Below are 24548 nucleotides of genomic sequence, written 5' to 3'. Positions count from 1 at the left end.
GTAAGTGCAACGAGAGAGAGAGACAGACAGACAGACTATTCAAGTAACTTTTTTTACATTTCACAACCATATCTGCAAATTTAGACGAAAGAGAAAATATTCCACCATTTACGCAGAAATGTTGGATTCTCAGTGGGGCAGACTGTGGGGAGAGTGACACCTGTCCCAGTGTGATCCACACCAAGGTACGAACCTTACGTTTGTAAGCATTACGTTAAGGTGACACAGCGTCTAGTCCATTCCACCTGCCACATTTACAAGAAATAAAAGACCATAAAAGAAGACTCATCTCTCGCCTCAACCCGCTGTGGGTTGACCAGTTACTTCAGCAGAATCTTCAGTGACTGGGAAAATGTGTCTTCATACTGTTAATGAACAAGCCTGGCCCATGGCCGGGCTCCGATAGTTAAACTCTTGAAATTCTTCAAAGGTATACCTTCAAAGGTATGTCATGTGATTCCAAATAAGTGGGGACAGCCATAGGATATATTATGCCCTAAGACGGACAGTCACAATCAGTTCCACTCTGGTTGTTTCCTTCTCAAGAACACCAATGCAGATGAGTCAGTCCTCAAATGACTCATCTGCAACACGTTCTCTGACAGTATTGGCAGAAAAACTCTTGAAAAATAACAGCAAGAGCTCTTAACCTAACTGCAGTTGTACATAATTGATTCGGTGAAGAGGCAGTTGAGGTAGTTAGGGTAGCGGAGGCAGTGGAGGCAGCTGAAGCAGTTAAGGTAGTTGAGGGAGATAAGGCAGTTGAGGCAGGTGTGAGGTTTATTGGCTGAGTCCAGGTGCTGGTGGCTCCACCGCTAACTCAGTGATAGTTATGACCAGCAGTGATAAGTGTAACCTTCAGTGGTTATGACCAGAAGTGATAGTTATGACCCGCAGTGATAGTTATGACCAGCAGTGATAAGTGTAACCTGCAGTGGTTATGACCAGAAGTGATAGTTATGACCCGCAGTGATAGCTGTGACCAGCAGTGATAGTTGTGACCCGCAGTGATAGTTATGACCAGCAGTGATAGTTATGACCAGCAGTGATAGTTGTGACCCGCAGTGATAGCTGTGACCAGCAGTGATAGCTATGACCAGCAGTGATAGCTGTGACCAGCAGTGATAGTTGTGACCCGCAGTGATAGCTGTGACCAGCAGTGATAGTTATGACCAGCAGTGATAGCTGCGACCAGCAGTGATAGTTATGACCAGCAGTGATACTTGTGACCAGCAGTGATAAAAGCTATAAGCTTGAACGTTAACACAAGAATTCTTGGACTGCATTTTAAGAACAAGAACTTTTAGCCTGGAATATAATAGTAACTCTTCGTCTGTAATATATCTGTAGTAACTCTTAGACTGTAATACACAGTAACCGAATGTAATATAAACACAGTAACCGACTGTAATATAAACACAGTAACCGACTGTAATATAAACACAGTAACCGACTGTAATATAAACACAGAAACCGACTGTAATATAAACACAGTTACCGACTGTAATATAAACACAGTAACCGACTGTAATATAAACACAGTTACCGAGTGTAATATAAACACAGTAACCGACTGTAATATAAACACAGTAACCGACTGTAATATAAACACAGTAACCGACTGTAATATAAACACAGTAACCGACTGTAATATAAACACAGTTACCGACTGTAATATAAACACAGTAACCGACTGTAATATAAACACAGTTACCGACTGTAATATAAACACAGTAACCGACTGTAATATAAACACAGAAACCGACTGTAATATAAACACAGTAACCGACTGTAATATAAACACAGTAACCGACTGTAATATAAACACAGTAACCGACTGTAATATAAACACAGTAACCGACTGTAATATAAACACAGTAACCGACTGTAATATAAACACAGTAACCGACTGTAATATAAACACAGTAACCGACTGTAATATAAACACAGTAACCGACTGTAATATAAACATAGCAACTCTCTGACTTTAATATAAACGCAAAATCTGAAGACTAAAATAAACGCAGCAATTCTTAGCAAAATTAAAAAAAAAAAAAAACTCTTGAAAAAATAACCGCAAGAATTCTTAGCCTAACTGCAGCTGTATATATATATTACAATAGGTGAGGAGATTGTCAAGGCAGTTGTGACAGTTGTGGGGTTTACTGTCCCAGCCTACGTGGTGGTGGCTCCATAAAGTGGCAGTTTTGGTCCAAGGGAAGAACTGGTCCAGTGGAAGAGCTGAGAAAGAGCTGGTCCAGTTTGAAAGAGCTGGTCCAGTTTGGTAGAGCTGGAGCAATCGCGATGTTGGAAAATCAGGACCAGCTCCTCTGATGGACCAACTCGTGGACCAGCTCGTCCCCTAGACCAGCTCGTCCCCTGGACCAGCTCGTCCCCTGGACCAGCTCGTCCCCTGGACCAGCTCGTCCCCTGGACCAGCTCGTCCCCTGGACCAGCTCGTCCCCTAGACCAGCTCGTCCCCTGGACCAGCTCGTCCCCTGGACCAGCTCGTTCCCTGGACCAGCTCGTCCCCTGGACCAGCTCGTCCCCTGGACCAGCTCTTCCCCTGGACCAGCTCGTCCCCTGGACCAGCTCGTCCCCATGGACCAGGTCGTCCCATGGACCAGCTCGTCCCCATGGACTAGCTCGTCCCCTGGACCAGCTCTTCCCCTGGATCAGCTCGTCCCCATGGACCAGCTCGTCCCCTGGACCAGCTCGTCCCCTGGACCAGCTCGTCCCCTGGACCAGCTCGTCCCCTGGACCAGCTCGTCCCCTGGACCAGCTCGTCTCCTGGACCAGCTCTTCCCCTGGACCAGCTCGTCCCCTTGGCCAGCTCGTCCCCATGGACCAGGCTCTTCCCCTGGATCGTCCCCTGGACCAGCTCGTCCCCTGGACCAGCTCGTCCCCTGGACCAGCTCGTCCCCTGGACCAGCTCGTCCCCTGGACCAGCTCGTCCCCTGGACCAGCTCGTCCCCTGGACCAGCTCGTCCCCTGGACCAGCTCGTCCCCATGGACTAGCTCGTCCCCTGGACCAGCTCTTCCCCTGGATCAGCCGTCCCCATGGACCAGCTCGTCCCCTGGACCAGCTCGTCCCCTGGACCAGCTCGTCCCCAGCTGGACCAGCTCGTCCCCTGGACCAGCTCGTCCCCTGGACCAGCTCTTCCCCTGGACCAGCTCGTCCCCTGGACCAGCTCGTCCCCATGGACCAGGTCGTCCCCTGGACCAGCTCGTCCCCATGGACTAGCTCGTCCCCTGGACCAGCTCTTCCCCTGGACCAGCTCGTCCCCATGGACCAGCTCGTCCCCTGGACCAGCTCGTCCCCTGGACCAGCTCGTCCCCTGGAGCAGCTCGTCCCCTGGAGCAGCTCGTCCCCTGGACCAGCTCGTCCCCTGGACCAGCTCGTCCCCTGGACCAGCTCGTCCCCTGGACCAGCTCGTCCCCTGGACCAGCTCGTCCCCTGGACCAGCTCGTCCCCTGGACCAGCTCGTCGTCCCCTGGACCAGCTCGTCCCCATGGACCAGCTCGTCCCCTGGACCAGCTCGTTGGACCCCTGGACCAGCTCGTCCCCATGGACCCGCTCGTCCCCTGGACCAGCTCGTCCCCTGGACCAGCTCGTCCCCGGGACCCGCTCGTCCCCTGGACCCGCTCGGCCCCGGGACCCGCGCGGCCCCTGGACCCGCGCGGCCCCTGGACCCGCTCGTCCCCCAGCTCGTCCCCTGGACCAGCTCGTCCCCTGGACCAGCTCGTCCCATGGACCAGCTCGTCCCCTGGACCAGCTCGTCACCTGGACCAGCTCGTCCCATGGACCAGCTCGTCCCCTGGACCAGCTCGTTCCCTGGACCAGCTCGTCCCATGGACCAGCTCGTCCCCTGGACCAGCTCGTCCCCTGGACCAGCTCGTCCCCTGGACCAGCTCGTCCAATGGACCAGCTCGTCTCCTGGACCAGCTCGTCCCCTGGACCAGCTCGTCCCCTGGACCAGCTCGTCCCCTGGACCAGCTCGTCCCCATGGACTCGCTCGTCCCCTGGACCAGCTCTTCCCCTGGATCAGCTCGTCCCCCTGGACCAGCTCGTCCCATGGATGGACCAGCTCGTCCCCTGGACCAGCTCGTCCCCTGGACCAGCGCGTCCCGTGGACCAGCTCGTCCCCTGGACCAGCTCGTCCCCTGGACCAGCTCGTCCCCTGGACCAGCTCGTCCCCTGGACCAGCTCGTCCCCTGGACCAGCTCGTCCCCTGGACAAGCTCTTCCCCTGGACCAGCTCGTCCCCTGGACCAGCTCGTCCCCATGGACCAGGTCGTCCCCTGGACCAGCTCGTCCCCATGGACTAGCTCGTCCCCTGGACCAGCTCTTCCCCTGGATCAGCTCGTCCCCATGGACCAGCTCGTCCCCTGGACCAGCTCGTCCCCTGGACCAGCTCGTCCCCTGGACCAGCTCGTCCCCTGGACCAGCTCGTCCCCTGGACCAGCTCGTCCCCTGGACCAGCTCGTCCCCTGGACCAGCTCGTCCCCTGGACCAGCTCGTCCCATGGACCAGCTCGTCCCCTGGACCAGCTCGTCCCCTGGACCAGCTCGTCCCCTGGACCAGCTCGTCCCCTGGACCAGCTCGTCCCCTGGACCAGCTCGTCCCATGGACCAGCTCGTCCCCTGGACCAGCTCGTCCCCTGGACCAGCTCGTCCCCATGGACCAGCTCGTCCCCTGGACCAGCTCTTCCCCTGGACCAGCTCGTCCCCTGGACCAGCTCGTCCCCATGGACCAGCTCGTCCCCTGGACCAGCTCGTCCCCATGGACTAGCTCGTCCCCTGGAACAGCTAGTCCCCTGGACCAGCTCGTCCCCTGGAGCACCTCGTCCCCTGGACCAGCTCGTCCCCTGGACCAGCTCGTCCCCTGGACCAGCTCGTCCCCTGGACCAGCTCGTCCCCTGGACCAGCTCGTCCCCTGGACCAGCTCTTCCCCTGGACCAGCTCGTCCCCTGGACCAGCTCGTCCCCTGGACCAGCTCGTCCCCTGGACCAGCTCGTCCCCTGGACCAGCTCGTCCCCTGGACCAGCTCGTCCAATGGACCAGCTCGTCTCCTGGACCAGCTCGTCCCCTGGACCAGCTCGTCCCCTGGACCAGCTCGTCCCCTGGACCAGCTCGTCCCCTGGACCAGCTCTTCCCCTGGACCAGCTCGTCCCCTGGACCAGCTCGTCCCCATGGACCAGGTCGTCCCCTGGACCAGCTCGTCCCCATGGACTAGCTCGTCCCCTGGACCAGCTCTTCCCCTGGATCAGCTCGTCCCCATGGACCAGCTCGTCCCCTGGACCAGCTCGTCCCCTGGACCAGCGCGTCCCCTGGACCAGCTCGTCCCCTGGACCAGCTCGTCCCCTGGACCAGCTCGTCCCCTGGACCAGCGCGTCCCCTGGACCAGCTCGTCCCCTGGACCAGCTCTTCCCCTGGACCAGCTCGTCCCCTGGACCAGCTCGTCCCCATGGACCAGGTCGTCCCCTGGACCAGCTCGTCCCCATGGACTAGCTCGTCCCCTGGACCAGCTCTTCCCCTGGATCAGCTCGTCCCCATGGACCAGCTCGTCCCCTGGACCAGCTCGTCCCCTGGACCAGCTCGTCCCCTGGACCAGCTCGTCCCCTGGACCAGCTCGTCCCCTGGACCAGCTCGTCCCCTGGACCAGCTCGTCCCCCTGGACCAGCTCGTTCCCTGGACCAGCTCGTTCCCTGGACCAGCTCGTCCCATGGACCAGCTCGTCCCCTGGACCAGCTCGTCCCCTGGACCAGCTCGTCCCCTGGACCAGCTCGTCCAATGGACCAGCTCGTCTCCTGGACCAGCTCGTCTCCTGGACCAGCTCGTCCCCTGGACCAGCTCGTCCCCTGGACCAGCTCGTCCCCTGGACCAGCTCTCCCCCTGGACCAGCTCTCCCCCTGGACCAGCTCGTCCCCTGGACCAGCTCGTCCCCATGGACCAGGTCGTCCCCTGGACCAGCTCGTCCCCATGGACTAGCTCTTCCCCTGGATCAGCTCGTCCCCATGGACCAGCTCGTCCCCTGGACCAGCTCGTCCCCTGGACCAGCGCGTCCCCTGGACCAGCTCGTCCCCTGGACCAGCTCGTACCCTGGACCAGCTCGTCCCCTGGACCAGCTCGTCCCCTGGACCAGCTCGTCCCCTGGACCAGCTCTTCCCCTGGACCAGCTCGTCCCCTGGACCAGCTCGTCCCCATGGACCAGGTCGTCCCCTGGACCAGCTCGTCCCCATGGACTAGCTCGTCCCCTGGACCAGCTCTTCCCCTGGATCAGCTCGTCCCCTGGACCAGCACGGCCCCTGGACCAGCTCGTCCCCTGGACCAGCTCGTCCCATGGACCAGCTCGTCCCATGGACCAGCTCGTCCCCTGGACCAGCTCGTCCCCTGGACCAGCGCGTCCACAGGACCAGCTAGTCCCCTGGACCAGCTCGTCCCCTGGACCAGCTCGTCCCCTGGACCAGCTCGTCCCCTGGACCAGCTCGTCCCCCTGGACCAGCTCGTTCCCTGGACCAGCTCGTCCCATGGACCAGCTCGTCCCATGGACCAGCTCGTCCCCTGGACCAGCTCGTCCCCTGGACCAGCTCGTCCCCTGGAGCAGCTCGTCCCCTGGAGCAGCTCGTCCCCTGGAGCAGCTCGTCCCCTGGACCAGCTCGTCCCCTGGAGCGGCTCGTCCCCTGGAGCAGCTCGTCCCCAGGACCAGCTCGTCCCCTGGACCAGCTCGTCCCCTGGACCAGCTCGTCCCCTGGACCAGCTCGTCCCCTGGACCAGCTCGTCCCCCTGGACCAGCTCGTCCCATGGACCAGCTCGTTCCCTGGACCAGCTCGTCCCCTGGACCAGCTCGTCCCATGGACCAGCTCGTCCCATGGACCAGCTCGTCCCCTGGACCAGCTCGTCCCCTGGACCAGCTCGTCCCCTGGACCAGCTCGTCCCCTGGACCAGCTCGTCCCCTGGACCAGCTCGTCCCCTGGACCAGCTCGTCCCATGGACCAGCTCGTCCCATGGACCAGCTCGTCCCCTGGACCAGCTCGTCCCCTGGACCAGCTCGTCCCCCTGGACCAGCTCGTCCCCTGGACCAGCTCGTCCCCTGGACCAGCTCGTCCCCTGGACCAGCTCGTCCCCTGGACCAGCTCGTCCCCTGGACCAGCTCGTCCCCTGGACCAGCTCGTCCCCTGGACCAGCTCGTCCCCTGGACCAGCTCGTCCCCTGGACCAGCTCGTCCCCTGGACCAGCTCGTCCCCTGGACCAGCTCGTCCCCATGGACCAGCTCGTCCCCTGGACCAGCTCTTCCCCTGGACCAGCTCGTCCCCTGGACCAGCTCGTCCCCATGGACCAGCTCGTCCCCTGGACCAGCTCGTCCCCATGGACTAGCTCGTCCCCTGGATCAGCTCGTCCCCTGGACCAGCTCGTCCCCTGGATCAGCTCGTCCCCTGGACCAGCTCGTCCCCTGGACCAGCTCGTCCCCTGGACCAGTTCGTCCCCTGGACCAGCTCGTCCCCTGAACCAGCTCGTCCCCTGGACCAGCTCGTCCCCTGGACCAGCTCGTCCCTTGGACCAGCTCGTCCCCTGGACCAGCTCGTCCCCTGGACCAGCTCGTCCCCTGAACCAGCTCGTCCCCTGGACCAGCTCGTCCCCTGGACCAGCTCGTCCCCTGGACCAGCGCAGTATTAACACATTAAATAACTGAAATGCATACACTTAAAAATATCATTTAATGGGTAAGTTTGCGTCCTGGTGCTTGCCTGGTCAACCAGGCTGTTGCTGCTGGAGGCCCGCTGCCCCACATATCCATCACAGCCTGGTTGATCTGGCACTTGGTGAAGATACTTGTCCAATTTCCTCTTGAAGGCTTCTACACTTGTCCCAGCCGTGTTTCAGATATCTTCTGGCAAGATGTTGCTTTGGGCACTTCGTATGCCGTGGCTGGGTTGGTAGTTGCCCCATCTCCCACATTGAGGGACCAGGGTGCGATCCCCGGCGCGAGATAAAACGATGAGCATGTTTCTTTACACCTGTTGTTTCTGTTCACCTAACAGTAAGCAGGTACCTAAAGAACAACAGGACACAATACCGTGACTGGAACAATACACAACCCGCATTCAATGATCCAAGTCGGACCGAAACATCGTCACAAGCTTCCTTCTCCTCTGTGCCGGTTATTTTTGCCAAGTATCTAGGTAGTTAAGCGACCTGTATGGGTCGCACCCTGAGGAAGAGGATCACAATAGAAACTACATATATGTCGTGGCACCATCCGAGAAAAGTATCCCCGCGTTCCATAAGCCCAGCCTCTTCTACTCTCGATGCAAATGGAATATATATATATATATATATATATATATATATATATATATATATATATATATATATATATATATATATATATATATATATATATATATATATATATATATTACCCTCCTCTGGTGGACGAAACGTCTTATCAATATCCCTGATGGGTGAAACGTCTTATCAACATCCCTGATCGGCGAAACGTCTTATCAACCTCCTTGGCGGGCGAAACGTCGTACCAACCTCTCTGGTAGGCGAAACGTTTTATCAACATCCCTGGTAGGCGAAACGTCTTATCAAGAATCCGCCTCACTATCGAGGAAGCCCGGGTTCGATCCTAGGGCTTGACCCTGTTTGTTAGGTAAGACACATATGCAACTGTTTCTTAGTTCTAAGTCCTGTTACTTATTTCTTAGTCCTGCTAGTTCTAAGTCCTGTTTCTTAGCACTTCGTACTGTTCCTCGGAATATTTTTAAGTCCTGTTTCTAGTTCTTTTAACAGGTAATCCAGGAGATTCTTGGTATTAACAGTAGTAACCCTGGTATTAACAGCGGTAATCCAGGAGATTCCTGGTATTAACAGTGGTAACCCTGGTATTAACAGTGGTAATCCAGGAGATTCTTGGTATTAACAGTAGTAACCCTGGTATTAACAGTGGTAATCCAGGAGATTCCTGGTATTAACAGTGGTAACCCTGGTATTAACAGTGGTAATCCAGGAGATTCTTGGTATTAACAGCAGTAACCCTGGTATTAACAGTGGTAATCCAGGAGATTCCTGGTATTAACAGTGGTAACCCTGGTATTAACAGTGGTAATCCAGGAGATTCCTGGTATTAACAGTGGTAACCCTGGTATTAACAGTGGTAATCCAGGAGATTCCTGGTATTAACAGTGGTAACCCTGGTATTAACAGTGGTAATCCAGGAAATTCCTGGTATTAACAGTGGTAATACAGGAGATTCCTGGTATTAACAGTGGTAACCCTGGTATTAACAGTGGTAATCCAGGAGATTCCTGGTATTAAGTGGTAACCCTGGCATTAACAGTGGTAATACAGGAGATTCCTGGTATTAACAGTGGTAACCCTGGTATTAACAGTGGTAATCGAGGAGATTCCTGGTATTAACAGTATAATCCAGGAGATTCCTGGTATTAACAGTGGTAACCCTGGTATTAACAGTGGTAATACAGGAGATTCCTGATATTAACAGTGGTAACCCTGGTATTAACAGTGGTAATCCAGGAGATTCCTGGTATTAACAGTAGTAATCCAGGAGATTCCTGGTATTAACAGTGGTAACCCTGGTATTAACAGTGGTAATCCAGGAGATTCCTGGTATTAACAGTGGTAACCCTGGTATTAACAGTGGTAATCCAGGAAATTCCTGGTATTAACAGTGGTAATACAGGAGATTCCTGGTATTAACAGTGGTAACCCTGGTATTAACAGTGGTAATCCAGGAGATTCCTGGTATTAACAGTGGTAACCCTGGCATTAACAGTGGTAATACAGGAGATTCCTGGTATTAACAGTGGTAACCCTGGTATTAACAGTGGTAATCGAGGAGATTCCTGGTATTAACAGTATAATCCAGGAGATTCCTGGTATTAACAGTGGTAACCCTGGTATTAACAGTGGTAATACAGGAGATTCCTGGTATTAACAGTGGTAACCCTGGTATTAACAGTGGTAATCCAGGAGATTCCTGGTATTAACAGTAGTAATCCAGGAGATTCCTGGTATTAACAGTGGTAACCCTGGTATTAACAGTGGTAATCGAGGAGATTCCTGGTATTAACAGTGGTAATCCAGGAGATTCCTGGTATTAACAGTGGTAACCCTGGTATTAACAGTGGTAATACAGGAGATTCCTGGTATTAACAGTGGTAACCCTGGTATTAACAGTGGTAATCCAGGAGATTCCTGGTATTAACAGTGGTAACCCTGGTATTAACAGTGGTAATCCAGGAGATTCCTGGTATTAACCGGCAGAAACACTGACACTTGCTTGTCATTGCGTAATAAACTCAGTAATGCAGCACATATCCCCCGGTAGCTTTACTCTGGGAGTACAAAGTGAGTCCTTCCCTCACCAACACATCAACAACAGTCATGTTTATCATAAGTGATGTAGCACGTGTGATAAATGGTTTAAAACCGGCAAGTTGAAGAATGAGACACTTATGCAACATATGGGAATCTTTACTGAAGATACGTTTCGCCACACAGTGGTTTCATCAATCAAATACAAATCAGAAAGGTGTAAGGAGAGGAGGAGTTGGAGGTAATCAGTCCCTCAGACTGGAGTCGATGTGTTCAGTCCATCACTCTTGGTGGATGGTACCATTATGAACCCCCCCCCCCCGCCTCCTGCTTCGCCTCACCTGACTACAGTATATAAGCCACGTCTACGGCCCTATGCTGCACTTTCTACAAGATTGATGGACTGAACACATCGACTCCAGGCTGAGGGACTGATTACCTCAAACTCCTCCTCTCCTTACACCCTTCTGATTTGTACTGGACTGATGAGGCCACTGTGTGGCGAAACGTTTCTTCAGTAAAGATTCCCACATGTTGCATAAGTGTGTCTGATGTAGCACGCATCAACAGTCATGTTTATTATACCTGGCACACATCAACAGTCATGTTTACAATATCTGATGCAACAAACATCGTCAACAGTCATGTTTACAATATCTGATGCAACAAACATCGTCAACAGTCATGTTTATAATATCTGATGCAACACACATCGTCAACAGTCATGTTTACAATATCTGATGCAACACACATCGTCAACAGTCATGTTTATAATATCTGATGCAACAAACATCGTCAACAGTCATGTTTATCACAACCGATGCAGCCCACATCAACATCAATAATGATGCCACACCCACAACTCATCATTTTACAACGAGTTTACATTTTTACAATGATAGTCTACACGAGGCTACAAGGAACCTTGACACGTACACTAACCAGTTATGTATACTTCAATACCTAAAACTAAATTAAATTCTAAGTATATATACACATCTCTGTGTATATATACACAGAGATGTGTATATATATACTTATGTTTGCCGGTTTCGCTAGCTCATTGAACTGGTAGATATATTACTGCCTATTTTCTTAATTGGTTTATGGTTCAATATATTCTTTGATAGGTTTATGGCAACCCAGCTCAATGTAACCTAACTTAATATATATAACGTGACCCGTGTAGGTCATTAAGGTCAAGGAGTTGTGGAGACTCGGTCCTCCTTCCTCTAATCCAGAGATAATTGTCGCAGTCAGGGAATTACGTACGACTTACCCCACAAACAACGAGAATTATGCACGACTAACCCCACTAACAGCGAGAATTATGTACGACTTACCCCACGAACAGCGAGAATTATGTACGACTTACCCCACTAACAGCGAGAATTATGTACGACTTAACCCACTAACAGCAAGAATTATGTACGACTTAAACCACAAACAACGAGAATTACGTACGACTTACCCCACTAACAGCGAGAATTATGTACGACTTTGCCCACAAACAACGAGAATTACGTAAGACTTACCCCACTAACAGCGAGAATTACCTACGACTTAACCCACAAACAGCAAGAATTACGTACGACTTACCCCACTAACAGCGATAATTACGTACGACTTACCCCACTAACAGCTAGAATTAGGTACGACTTACCCCACTCACAGCGAGAATTACGTACGACTTACCCCACTAACAGCAAGAATTATGTACGACTTACCCCACTAACAGCAAGAATTATGTACGACTTACCCCACTAACAGCGAGAATTATGTACGACTTACCCCACTAACAGCGAGAATTATGTACGACTTACCCCACTAACAGCAAGAATTATGTACGATTTACCCCACTAACAGCGAGAATTATGTACGACTTACCCCACTAACAGCTACATATACAGTAACACAAAGGGAAACACAGCTGATTGAACGTGGGTTAACTATTACAGGAAGACAAGGCAAGGAGTGACTGATATAGAGAAGACCAACATAATGAAGACCGAAGTCTACTACGTACTGTCGCGGCCATATTGGACACCAAGCCTCACTGACAACATACTCGTACATATATGAGATTTCTCTCGCCTTTCCAGCCTCTTACGATGGTTACCGCTTGTTGTGGCGCTGGGTGCAGTAATAAACAAGATGATAAGTCAGATCTAACACTGTATATTTTTTCCAAGGATTCCGAGAGACGAAAACTGAAAATTTCTGCAGTAAAGCGGAAAAAGGACTGTAAGAGAAGGATCCTGTGGCTGTAACTTGAAACTGGTGAATTGCTCTTGATCCATGGGTTTGGAGCTACCCCTCCCTTTCCTCGACACAAACCTGATTACCTCTCAGTCCCCAAGTGCTGTAACCCCTACGAGTTTAACTCTATAGGTTCTCCCTGTGAGGATACGACTTGCCCTTCGTGCGTTCCTGTACGCTTGAAATTTCACGGGAATATTATTTTTCTCTGTTCAGGTAGGTTAATGTATGTTGACTTATAATTTAGGATAATTACCAAATAACGAAAATAAATAAGAAGGCAACTTATGCCTGGCAACGACGTTGTACATAGAAATTTCGTTCATGCATTTTCACACGCACTGTAAACTTGCGGAAGGCAAGTTATATAGGGTGGGGTGAGGGGTGACTGTTATAGGTTGGTGGGGTGACTTGTAGGTTGGTGGGATGACTGTTGTAGGTTGGTGGGGGTGAGAGGTGACTGTTCGAGGTTGGTGGGGGCGAGGGGTGACTTGTTAAAGGTTGACTGTTATAGGTTGGTGGGGTGCCTGTTATAGGTTGGTGCGATGAGGGGTGAATGTTATAGGTTGGCGGGGCGAGGGGTGACTGTTATAAGGCAGTAAAGCGAGGGGAGGGGAGGATGGGGAGACATTGAAAGTGCTGCAGTAGTCCTCATGCCGCACCATCAGGAAAAACGGTGGGCGATGGTATGGTGGAGGAATGGTAAAGAGGGAGGGATGGAGGACACCATTTTAAAGGGATTTTTACACGTAGCTCGCATACACACACACACACACACACACACACACACACACACACACACACACACACACACACACAGATATAACAGGAATTTCTAAAGGGCGGAGAGTAGGCCACACCGGGTGATATAACAGGAATTTCTAAAGGGCGGAGAGTAGGCCACACCGGGTGACCTGCCAAGGTGAGGCCTAAGAGGTGGAGCTCAATCCCTGGACAGATAATTGGGTCACTACAACAAAGTTAATATAATTTAGGTCACTACAAGTGGCTACAAACAGGTAAATATAAGCAGGTAAATACAACTAGGCGAACACACACACACACACACACACACACAAACACACAAAGACGGGATGTTCCAGAGAAGGGACACAGACACAAGAGGTCACAATTGGAAGTCGAAGACTCAGATGAATCAAAGGGATGTTAGGAAGTATTTCTTCAGTCATAGAGTAGTCAGGCAGTGGAATAGCCTAGAAAGTGACGTAGTGGAGGCGAGAACCATACATAGTTTTAAGACGAGGTTTGATAAAGCTCATGGAGCAGGGAGAGAGAGGACCAAGTAGCAATCAGTGAAGAGGCAGGGCCAGGTGCTATGACTCGATCCCTGCAACCACAAATAGGTGAGTACACACACACACGCACACACATAGCTCCTGGCGGGGCCAGGAGCTATGAATCGACCCCTGCAACCACAACTAGGTGAGTACGTACACGTACACACACACACACACACACATACACACACACAACCTCCGTCAGGTCGTGTATCGGAGTGTAGCAATCAGCTAAGTAGATGGTGGGAGCGAAGCGGTATAGAGGTACGCTCCAGAGTCGCCTCCTGAAGAGCTTTTAACTGGATTTCCTCGTCTTCCACACAGAATCTCCATAACTCTCGCTAAACCCAGTCATCTCTCCCCAAGACACCAAACACCAAATGAATTTTAAATAACCGACAGAGCCTCTTTGCATTTCTGAATGTTTAGATAAATTGAACACCACTAGCTCTGAGACGCATTTAGTGAACACCAGGAGTAGGGGAGGGGGAGGAGTTCATCAAGAAGCTGGGTCACCTTTAGGATGATTGGCGAAAGGGACTGAGCTGTGTTTGGGTGATTGTTGCCTCCCACAGTCCATGAATGAAGCTGTGTTCGGGTGACTTGTCTGCCTAACACATTCCATGGACGAAGCTGTTTGGGTGACTTGTCTCAACAACACAGTCCATGGACGAAGCTATGTTTGGGTGACTGTTGTTTCCCACAGTCCATGGACGAAGCTGTGTCTGGGTGACTGTTGTTTTCAAAACACAGTCGATGGACGAAGCCGAACCGCCTTATACTTGATGATGGTATTCCAGCAGCGAGGAGCCCAGAATTTTCTATTGTTTCAACAAGGCAGATACTTCCTCAGACTTCAAAATTTCACGCTGAAAGACATCAGCGAATTTGGCGATTTTTTTTCTTGAGTAGAATAAAGATCGACACTCACAGTACTGCAGATGGAAGCAATCACACCTTACACAGACTGAAAATTAATACTAAATGATGTTTGGCTTTGTGCTGGACAATGGTAAACTCTTGAACAACAATGATCCAGGACGGAAATATCATTATCCACGTTTCCTCTTCAATTTATGACTTAATTGTGAATAAAATAAATAAACAGTTAACGTCGGTAGCTGTAAGGTATAGTGTAAGCGTCAAGAGTGCCTCCAGGTCCTGCTGATACCAAGAGTGCCTCCAGGCCCTGCTGATGCCAGGAGTGCTTGCAGGTCCTGCTGACGCCAGGAGTGCTCCAGGCCCTGTTGACGAAAGGAATGCTTCCAGACCCTGCTGAAGCCAGGAGTGCTTCCAAGAACTGTTGATTCCTGGAGTGCTTCCAGGCCCTGCTGACGCCAGCATGCTTCCATGCGCCTAAGTTATAATTCACTTAATGCCGTATTATGACTGCAGTGAATAACAGAAAAAGGCACAATACCGTGACTGGAACGATACACAAATAACCCGGCCGAAACGTCGTCGTAAGCTCCTCTCTTCTATGTGCGGGTTATTTGTGTATGACTACAGTGTAAAGTATCACTGACACTACCTGGACACACAGTAATGTGAAATTACTGGCAACACAGGTCTCTAACACCATGTTAAACAATATTAACCTCAGTCATTACGAGGTACTAGCGGCGTCCCCCCCCCCCCACGGATTACTTCATGCAGCCGCTCCCCTCCTCCCCATCCCCCAGGACCAGAGGGAAATTAGCATTATATTCACAGGGTTCATAGTACGTAACTGTCACTTTCATATCTATGTAATTAGGCAACACCCGCCATAGCAGTGTACGTCAGTTCTCTCTTGCTCAACCCTCTCTGCTGCTGCCACAAATCCTGTCGTTCTTAGATATTTTCAGCACGTTATTTGCATACCCCTTTTTATTCTGTTTTCGATTTGTAAACTTCATTCATATCTTCCCTAATTCTACGCCTTTCTAAATTCAGCAACTTTAGCCCGTCTTCAAAAGAAAGTTTCTTGATACATGGGATACACAAATAATCCGCACATAGAATAGAGCTTACGACGACGTTTCGGTCCGACTTGTAACTTTGTATATGGTCCAAGTCGAGCCGAAACGTCGTCGTAAAGCTCCTCTCTTCTATGTACGGGTTATTTGTGCATCGTTCCAGTCACGGTATTGTGCCTTTTTTTTTTATTGGTACATGGGGTCAATCTCGTCATCTAAAATATTTTATGTACATTTTCCATAACATTAATGTCCTCTCTGTAATATGAGGTGAGCAGCATAAGCGTTATTTAAGCTTCTTGTACTGAAGCCATGGAATTAATCAGCTTTATTGAGAACGCTTATGCACTGTTAGCTTGGCTTGAATAACATATTAATAGGCCAATGGAACAGTTTAAAATCGCACTTATGATGCTACAGGTACGTTATGTTATTTAAGTCCAGATGCAAGGCCAATATGTTTTGAGGCTATAAATTATAGTGAGTTAAGAAAACCAGTTATTGAATCTCAGGACAGGATGACCCACCCATAAGCCCAACAGCACCAATGATCTTATGAAAAATATTCATATTAGGTGATTTTTCTTGACGAAAGTAGACACCATGACAATAACAACAACAACGTGGTCACCTGACTGCCACACCACCTGTTTCATAAATACCTGAGACTCACTTGCAACACATGTGCTCTTGATGTGCCACGTCTCACCACGTGAGGTTTACCGAACCACAAAAGTGAGCAGAATATTTTTCAACCATTACTAGGTGTTCCCGGCTCTGGTCTTGAATTACAGCACAAAATAATCTCAAAGAATAACCAGGAATCTTACCAAGGTTAAGGGGCACGTCAGTTCCCCTGTTTTCTAATATGTTATTCCCCCCCCCTATAATCGACCATGTCCATAATTACTATTGCATTTGCTTTGTCTGTTTCGTAAGGTGAAGTTTAGAATCTTTCCTTAATTCATGGTAGATTATGGGAGGAAGATAAACACGATATTAGGATACAGTGAAACTGACGAGCCTCTAGAGGTGTCTGCAGCAGAAACCAGACTACATACAGGAATGAATTAATAATATACATATAAAATGCTTATACATGCATATGCACTGAATACTATCACACCAAAATATTCAATGAATAAAAATTGACTTATTGAAGCCTAAGTCCTGCCTACAATACAAAAACACTTCAGTCAAATCCTGCCATATCCAGATTGCACTCCTCCCCCCACCAGGGCCTTGATGCCTAACCCTCCCTACCCACCCCTGCCAAAACTCCCCCTACCCATCCCACTTAACTAAAATAATCAGCATCTCCCATTATTTAGGCTGCGTCAAAACCCAACTCCACTAAAAAAAAAAAAGTCAGTATTTTACTGTGGTTTACACAGTCGGATGTGTGACTGTGATAGAGGAATGAACGCGTTATTATAAATTTTACGTTGTGTTGTATAGACAGCTTTAAGGAAATCTCTTTTCAATTCACGTTTTTCGAAATTTATCACTTTTATGTATTGTTTCATTTATTGGCGTCACGTTATAATTTTTAACACAGGACAATCTAACTTTTAACCATTACAAGATTATTATAATAATAACTAAGAGATAAACAAGAGTAACGTAAAGCGAGACATTTATTAAAACGGTAACATCCTCAGGCTTCAAGAGGACCGGGCTGAAAAAAAATCGAAAATAATCTCAGGCACCGATGGGATGTGTTGTTGAGAAGTGAGCGGTATACATACATGTCTTGTTTTGCACCCTTGGTAAGCAACACAATGATTCAATCTGAATGTTTAACAAAGACAGTAACTACCTGCAACACAATGCCTATCTGCAACACAATAACTACCTGCAACACAACACAATGCCCACCTCCAACATAACACAATGCCTACCTGCAACACAATAACTGCCTGCCACATAACTACCTGCAACACAACTACCCGCAACACAATACAATGACTTCCTGCAAGACAAGAACTACCTGCAACACAATGCCTACCTGCAACATAACACAATCACTTCCGGGAGCACAATGACTACCTTCACCCTAATAACCACCTGCAACAGAAGGCAATGACTATCTGCAACAGTATGACTACCTGCATCATAATAACTATCTGCAACTTAATAACTACCAGTAACATAATAGACCAGCATGCACCTGAAAGACAATAGACTGGCATGCACCTGCAACACGATAGACCAGCATGCACCAGCAACATAGACAACAGTTCGGTCTGTAGTCTTCTTGCAACACAAATTGGTAAACTGGATTTTGCGATACTTAAAGAATACCTCAGTTGATCGGCTTCAAACTTATTAAAGCAATGGCGAATCATACGTAGTGGAAAGCTAGGACTTATTTTAGGCTGTTTAGGTGCCAATTAGTCAATCTTTGTTGAGATTGGAGTTATTAATATAATTGTGGAAAATAATTTCCCAATATTATGCTGTGTAAATAAACCTGATTAAAAATGTATTTTTAAAAGAAGAGAATGGAGCAGACAAGGAAGCCCTGCGCCTGCGCAGAAGAGACTCGCCATGTTTGAACTAGTCAACACAAACATTAGTGAATAATCGGAAGAATTTTCGTGTTCTAGAGGTTATATTGGGCTTAAAACCTCTCAAACAGGAGCCGAAATTGTTGGATGTGCATTCCCGCATAACTTGAGATATCAGCTCCTGGACAAGACAGCTCCAGGAACCTCAGATAAGGTATCTAAATTGTGTTGTAATTCTGGCCAGTATTATCATAAATTTAGTTAGAATGAGTTTTTTTTGAGTATGATACACATTAATCTCCAGTCAAATTGGTGAGTGATATTAAGATATATTCTCCTGTTATGTAAATGTGTGTATATATAATCATTTATTAATTTTAATATACAGTCCACCAATTTTTATATTTACCAGAATTCCTGGTATGATGCATATTTCATTTATAATTAATAGGTCTAGAGCAACTTGTGGATATGACAGTGGTAGGTATTGAAGGGGGACATTTTTGCGACCTAGGTGTCCCAAATTCCTACTTGTCTATGTAACCTTGATAAATAATAATTATCTTTGTTATCATTTACTGGTATGTACATTATGAGTTACATCCAGATAAATGCAATTTTCCGCAATAATATTATAGTCAAAAAGAAGCGATTGAGATTGGGATACTGGCTAGGCAACAGCATTAACTGTCCATGTCCCATGTCAGCAGATGACCAAAACCTCCAGCTGTGGGTCATCATATGACTAAGACCAGACAAACCTAGTTTCGTCTGCCTGGTCATATAATATTGTAACTTTGAATAGGTTGAAATTCAGCTCCTGGGCCTGTTGAGGGTGTTGATTTAGAGCTCGTGCATCCTGAAGGTGCTGATATGCACAGTTCCTGTTTCCTGACAAACGTTATATATTATATGCCTACCCATGTCGACATCAAATTAAAAAAAAAATCGGCTTCGTAAAGTGTCAATTAGAATGATGCTCCCAATATTTTTAATTAACAAAATTAATAAACAATATTATGAGTATCATTCTAACAATAATAATTATTCAAGAGGTATTAACGACTTTTGTATTAAGCTTAAAAATTAAATCTACATAATTCAATCTACATGTGTGCCCATAACACTATTCTAGCATCTACTTAAAAAAAAATTATAGAATATAAAGCCTATATGAAAAGTTTTTTTGTGACCCCTTAATTAGACGCCATAATTTTTACACAACTTTTGTAGCAAATTAGGATATAATTTGTATTATATATTTCAGAAAATTTAGCTTAAGTTTTTTAATTTTATTTTTTTCAATGGTGTCTAGCACATCTCTTTGCATAGAAATACACGAAGTTCATTATCATCAGTATAAATCAGTCTATACCTTTATAAAAATTAGTATTTCATAAAAATCAGTCTATACTTTCACGTAAATCAGTCTATACTTTCATAAATCAGCCTATACTTTCATAAATCAGTCTATATTTTCATAAATCAGTCTATATTTTCATAAATCAGTCTATATTTTCATAAATTAGTCTGTTTTCATAAATCAGTCTATATTTTCATAAATCAGTCTATACTTTCATAAATCAGCCTATATTTTCATAAATCAGTCTATATTTTCATAAATCAGTCTATATTTTCATAAATTAGTCTATATTTTCATAAATCAGTCTATATTTTCATAAATCAAAGTATTTCTATGATACAAAAGAGACACTTAACACACGTGTAATTCTACCTTATTGCTAGTAATGACCCTCGTATTGTAGATAGTCTTAATGACCCTCGTGTAGTAGATAATCTTTTTAGTATGCTAATAAGATGTTATCTCCATTATAGAATAATAAGATATTATAACCTTTATATTATAATAATAAAGTGAAAGGACCCAAATGAAAATAAGTCACTCTGACTTTTTTGGGTTATCTTAGGTTCTCTACACATATGCTGCTATGTATGATAATCTATGTAACTGTGTTTGTGTATACATGAATAAACTTACTTACATATCCAAACCTTTCAATGCAATAGTAAACCTGTTGAAAAAAAAAAAGATATTGACCCGGCAAGCCTAGTTTCATTTGACTGATCATACAATATTGTAACGGTGTTTGACTAGGCTGAATTTCATCTCCTGGGCCTGTTGAGGGTGTTGGTTTATAACTCGTGTATCTTGAAGGTGCTGATGTACAGCTCCTGGGCCGCTTGAGGGCGTTGATCTCTAGCTCCCATACCTCTTGAGGGCAGTATTAGGGAACACGCTACAGCAGTGAGCTAACACCTGGCAACGGGAAGGTGAGGGAGGGGGATACATGCCACAGTTGTTTAATAAGAAAACAATGCACTATGGTGGTGACGTTATGGGTCGATACTTGTGTAGCGGCAACATTGTGCTTATGTATAGAGAGAACGTGTATCCTGCCCTTCCCCTGATAGTTTCCCTTGAACATATTCCCACGAAGACACTTTGTACCTGGATATATACTCTCTCTACGGACACGTTTACCACTGATGTCTCTCTTAGGCACATTCCCACAGGTATTAAAAAAAAAAACAAGGACTTCGACAACGAGTGACTGACAACGACAGTGACTGACGATGACAGTGACTGACACGACAGTGACTGACGCGACCGTGACTGACGAGTGACTGACGCGACAGTGGCTGACAACGACAGTGACTGACGACGACAGTGACTGACGCGACAGTGACTGACGAGTGACTGACGCGACAGTGGCTGACAACAACAGTGACTGACGACGACAGTGACTGTGACTGACAACGACAGTGACTGACGCGACAGTGGCTGACAACAACAGTGACCTTCCAATATGACCCCGGTGTGTGTGTGCTGTTAAAAATCACGGGAGAAAATGTTCTGTGCTTCATGTTATAAACTGTTGGATGGAAATTATCGGGGGGAGGGGAGGGGAATTATTGAAGGAGTAAAGGGAGGGAAGGAATTGTCTGGGGAAAGAGGCGAACTACGGTAGAGGTGGTTGAAGGGGAGACGCTAAACTCATAAGGTTTATGCGTCGCCTGGGAAATGAAAGCAAACAGGTTTGATCCGAGGAAGAAGAGGGGTAACTCCAGTTCCAATAAATACACACACACACATATATATATATATATATTATATATATATAATATATATATATATATATATATATATATATATATATATATATATATATATATATATATATATATATATATATATATATATATATATATATATATATCTCGTGCCGAATAGGCAGAACTTGCGATATTGGCTTAAATAGCAACGCTCATCTTGCCATATAGGACAAGTGAAAATTTGTGTATGCAATAATTTCGCCAAAATCATTCTGAACCTAACGAAAAAATATATTTCACTGTGTTTGTTTAGTATTAAATTATTGTAAACAAATCTAAAATATATTTAGTTGGGTTAGGCTAAAATAAATTGTTCTTGTTATAATAAGTTAGGTAAGTTTTCTAAGATTCTTTTGGTGCAAAATTAAAATTTTTACATTAACATTAATGAAAAAAATATATCTTTAAACGTATAAGAGAAAATTTTAGAAAGGACTTCATTTTAAATGAGTTCTTGCTAATTGACCAGTTTTACATATTCGGCACATTATATATATATATATATATATATATATATATATATATATATATATATATATATATATATATATATATATATATATATATATATATATATATATATATATATATAAAAATGCTGAATTACCCACAATTGCCTCATGCACCTCAAAAAGCAGCTAGGGTCAGGGGGTCAGAATAATTATGTCTCAAGCACCGGTGTTTAACGGTTCCAAAATAAACTTGAAATTGAACCAACCTTGAGATTCACGGCAAAATTACTTCAGCATTAATATACAATTTTTTTTTCTGGAGCTACCAATGGTAATTAAGATAGTAGGTATATTTACATTAATAAATTAATACTGTATATTTATATAAACAGTATTTACAAGAAATGCTATATGGTTAGATAGTAGTAACTGGGCTATATTCATATGATAAATGGACTATTCTGTAACATTTATCAAGTTGTGACCTGGTAAGTCCTGGTGGAACCAAATACTATCTTATAATTTCACCTTCATAATGTAGGCTATATGATGTTCTATCCACGGTATTGTAACTTTTGTTCTCTTCTGATAAACTGTCATAACAGATAAAGTTACCTGAGGCGTCACTCATGGTTTCCAATGACAACCATAATAAACACTGTCACTACAGTTGCTGTAACTGCTGTGAATGTTATTTTATTAAGGCTTTCTTAATTACTATTATACTCAAGTGCTAAATCCATAAGACTCGTACACCTGGGAAATGGGAGGTTATCAGGTTTGATCCAAGAGAATTGATTCATTTCCATGGATCAAGAGCCTGTTATGTACATCAAGGACTCTTCCTCCTACTCGCTTGAAGGCTTTTGAGGTCTGGGTAAATGTGTCATAACTGTTCATAAACATACTTTCTCTTAACACACATGTGCCCGGGCGGAAACACCCAACCTCCATCATAATACTGAGGCCAATTTTTCCCATTTGCAACACCAAATGATGTTATCTTTAATAGTTAAAGGGAGGGGGGACTGGAAAGATGGCGGAGGGTCATCACATGACCCACCTCACGAGGTATTTGTTGTTTCCTAGGGAGTTTTACCTGACTTAACCTTACGAGGCCTGGTCACAGACCGGGCCGCGGGGGCGTTGACCCCCGTTGACTCCAGGTATACCCGCCTTTTTCAATAACACTGGGCTACAAGGGGTGCTTTCTTAATCTCTATTGCAAATGTGAAAAAAAAATCGGCTCCTGCCCTGTCATAAAAGGGATGGTAATGTGATGGTCGCGGGTTACTTTAATAAATTTCAAGTCCAACTACTACACGTGCTTTACTGGTCCTGCATTTCACATAAATAGTACAGAATTATATTAAATTCAGATTGTGTATGAATAGATATATACGCCTCTGTATGTACTCTGAGCGGCTTTAGATATACAAAACCCGGATATTTCATCTTTGATTCAACTCTCGACTGCCTGAAATACAAACTGGGCCTCACCCTCCAAAAAATGTTAATTGTGCCTTACACTGGTATACAACAAACATAAAGGTCCATGTGATAAATGGTTTTGAAGCCGACAAGTTGAAAGACTGAGACGCTGGTACCATCATGTCAGTTATCAGTACAGAGAAGAGAATCGATGGAACTTACCTGAACACCTGGTGTGACAGGTGGCCATGCCACACACTCACCATTATATACTGGAGAGTCGTGTTGTACCCGCCGGGGAGGGGAAGTCATCACACATACACACCCACAAGAGTATAAATTCCTTCCACGGCAATGCAAAAGAGGTAATCATAAGCACTAGTACTCACGTGTTACACAACAAGAGGACGAGAGAAATACGTTCTCCCTCACACGTCGCAGACCTGAATGACTGGAGATGAGACGTACAGTCCGCCATGGCTCCCTCGCTGCCATCACACACCTCACACTATCGTACCTTCATCATCAAACAATGCTAAATGCATAACAGCTTTACATAAAAAACATTTACGTTTGTATTATAAAAACAATTTTGTCTTAATGGCACTGGTCGAGGAGCGGGCCGCGGGGGCGCTGACCCCCAGAACGACCCCCCAGGTAAGTCGACAGTCTTATAGGTTAGGGTAGGTAAGGTTTGTCAGGAAATAGACAAGTGTTTCCCGACGCTGGAGCCTTTGGTCATCTGACTGAGGCCTTCCGCTGGCTTACCGGTCCACCCCTTTAAAAATTATGGCACACACTAACATTATATAGACCTTCTCTAGTATGACAAAATGAAGCCAGACTATTAAATTTATTTCCAAACATGTAATCGTAGGCTGGGTAATAGATACACCAACCAAGACTAACAGAAAATGTGCATATATGCTTGGACTATATACCTGCTGCGTCATTATGCGTCAAGGCATAGTTTTAGCAAGTGATTATTCGGGGATTACAGTACCGAAATTATCAAGCATGGAACAGTGATTTGTCAGAGTCTGGAACAGTGTGTCAGGGGCTGGAACAGTGACTGTTTCAGGGGCTGGAACAGTGATTGTGCCAGGGGCTGGAACAGTGTGTCAGGGGCTGGAACAGTGACTGTTTCAGGGGCTGGAACAGT

The 24548-nt window shown here is 46.6% G+C and overlaps 1 protein-coding gene across 2 annotated transcripts in view; it reads right to left on the bottom strand.

Annotated features, from left to right (window-relative positions):
- The window catches only part of LOC128688663 (clavesin-2), a 133654-nt gene extending 109778 nt beyond the window's left edge, over positions 1-23876 (bottom strand). The window contains exon 1 of one of the 2 annotated variants that reach the window (XM_053776590.2): positions 23776-23876. The gene's annotated coding sequence lies outside the window, so the exon portion shown is untranslated. The other variant, XM_053776591.2, reaches the window with a different exon arrangement.
- Positions 23877-24548: the final 672 nt, after the last annotated feature.

The sequence above is a fragment of the Cherax quadricarinatus genome, chromosome 13 (assembly GCF_038502225.1).
Source record: "Cherax quadricarinatus isolate ZL_2023a chromosome 13, ASM3850222v1, whole genome shotgun sequence".
Classification (NCBI taxonomy): domain Eukaryota; kingdom Metazoa; phylum Arthropoda; class Malacostraca; order Decapoda; family Parastacidae; genus Cherax; species Cherax quadricarinatus.
This window is presented reverse-complemented; position numbering and strand designations above follow the sequence as displayed.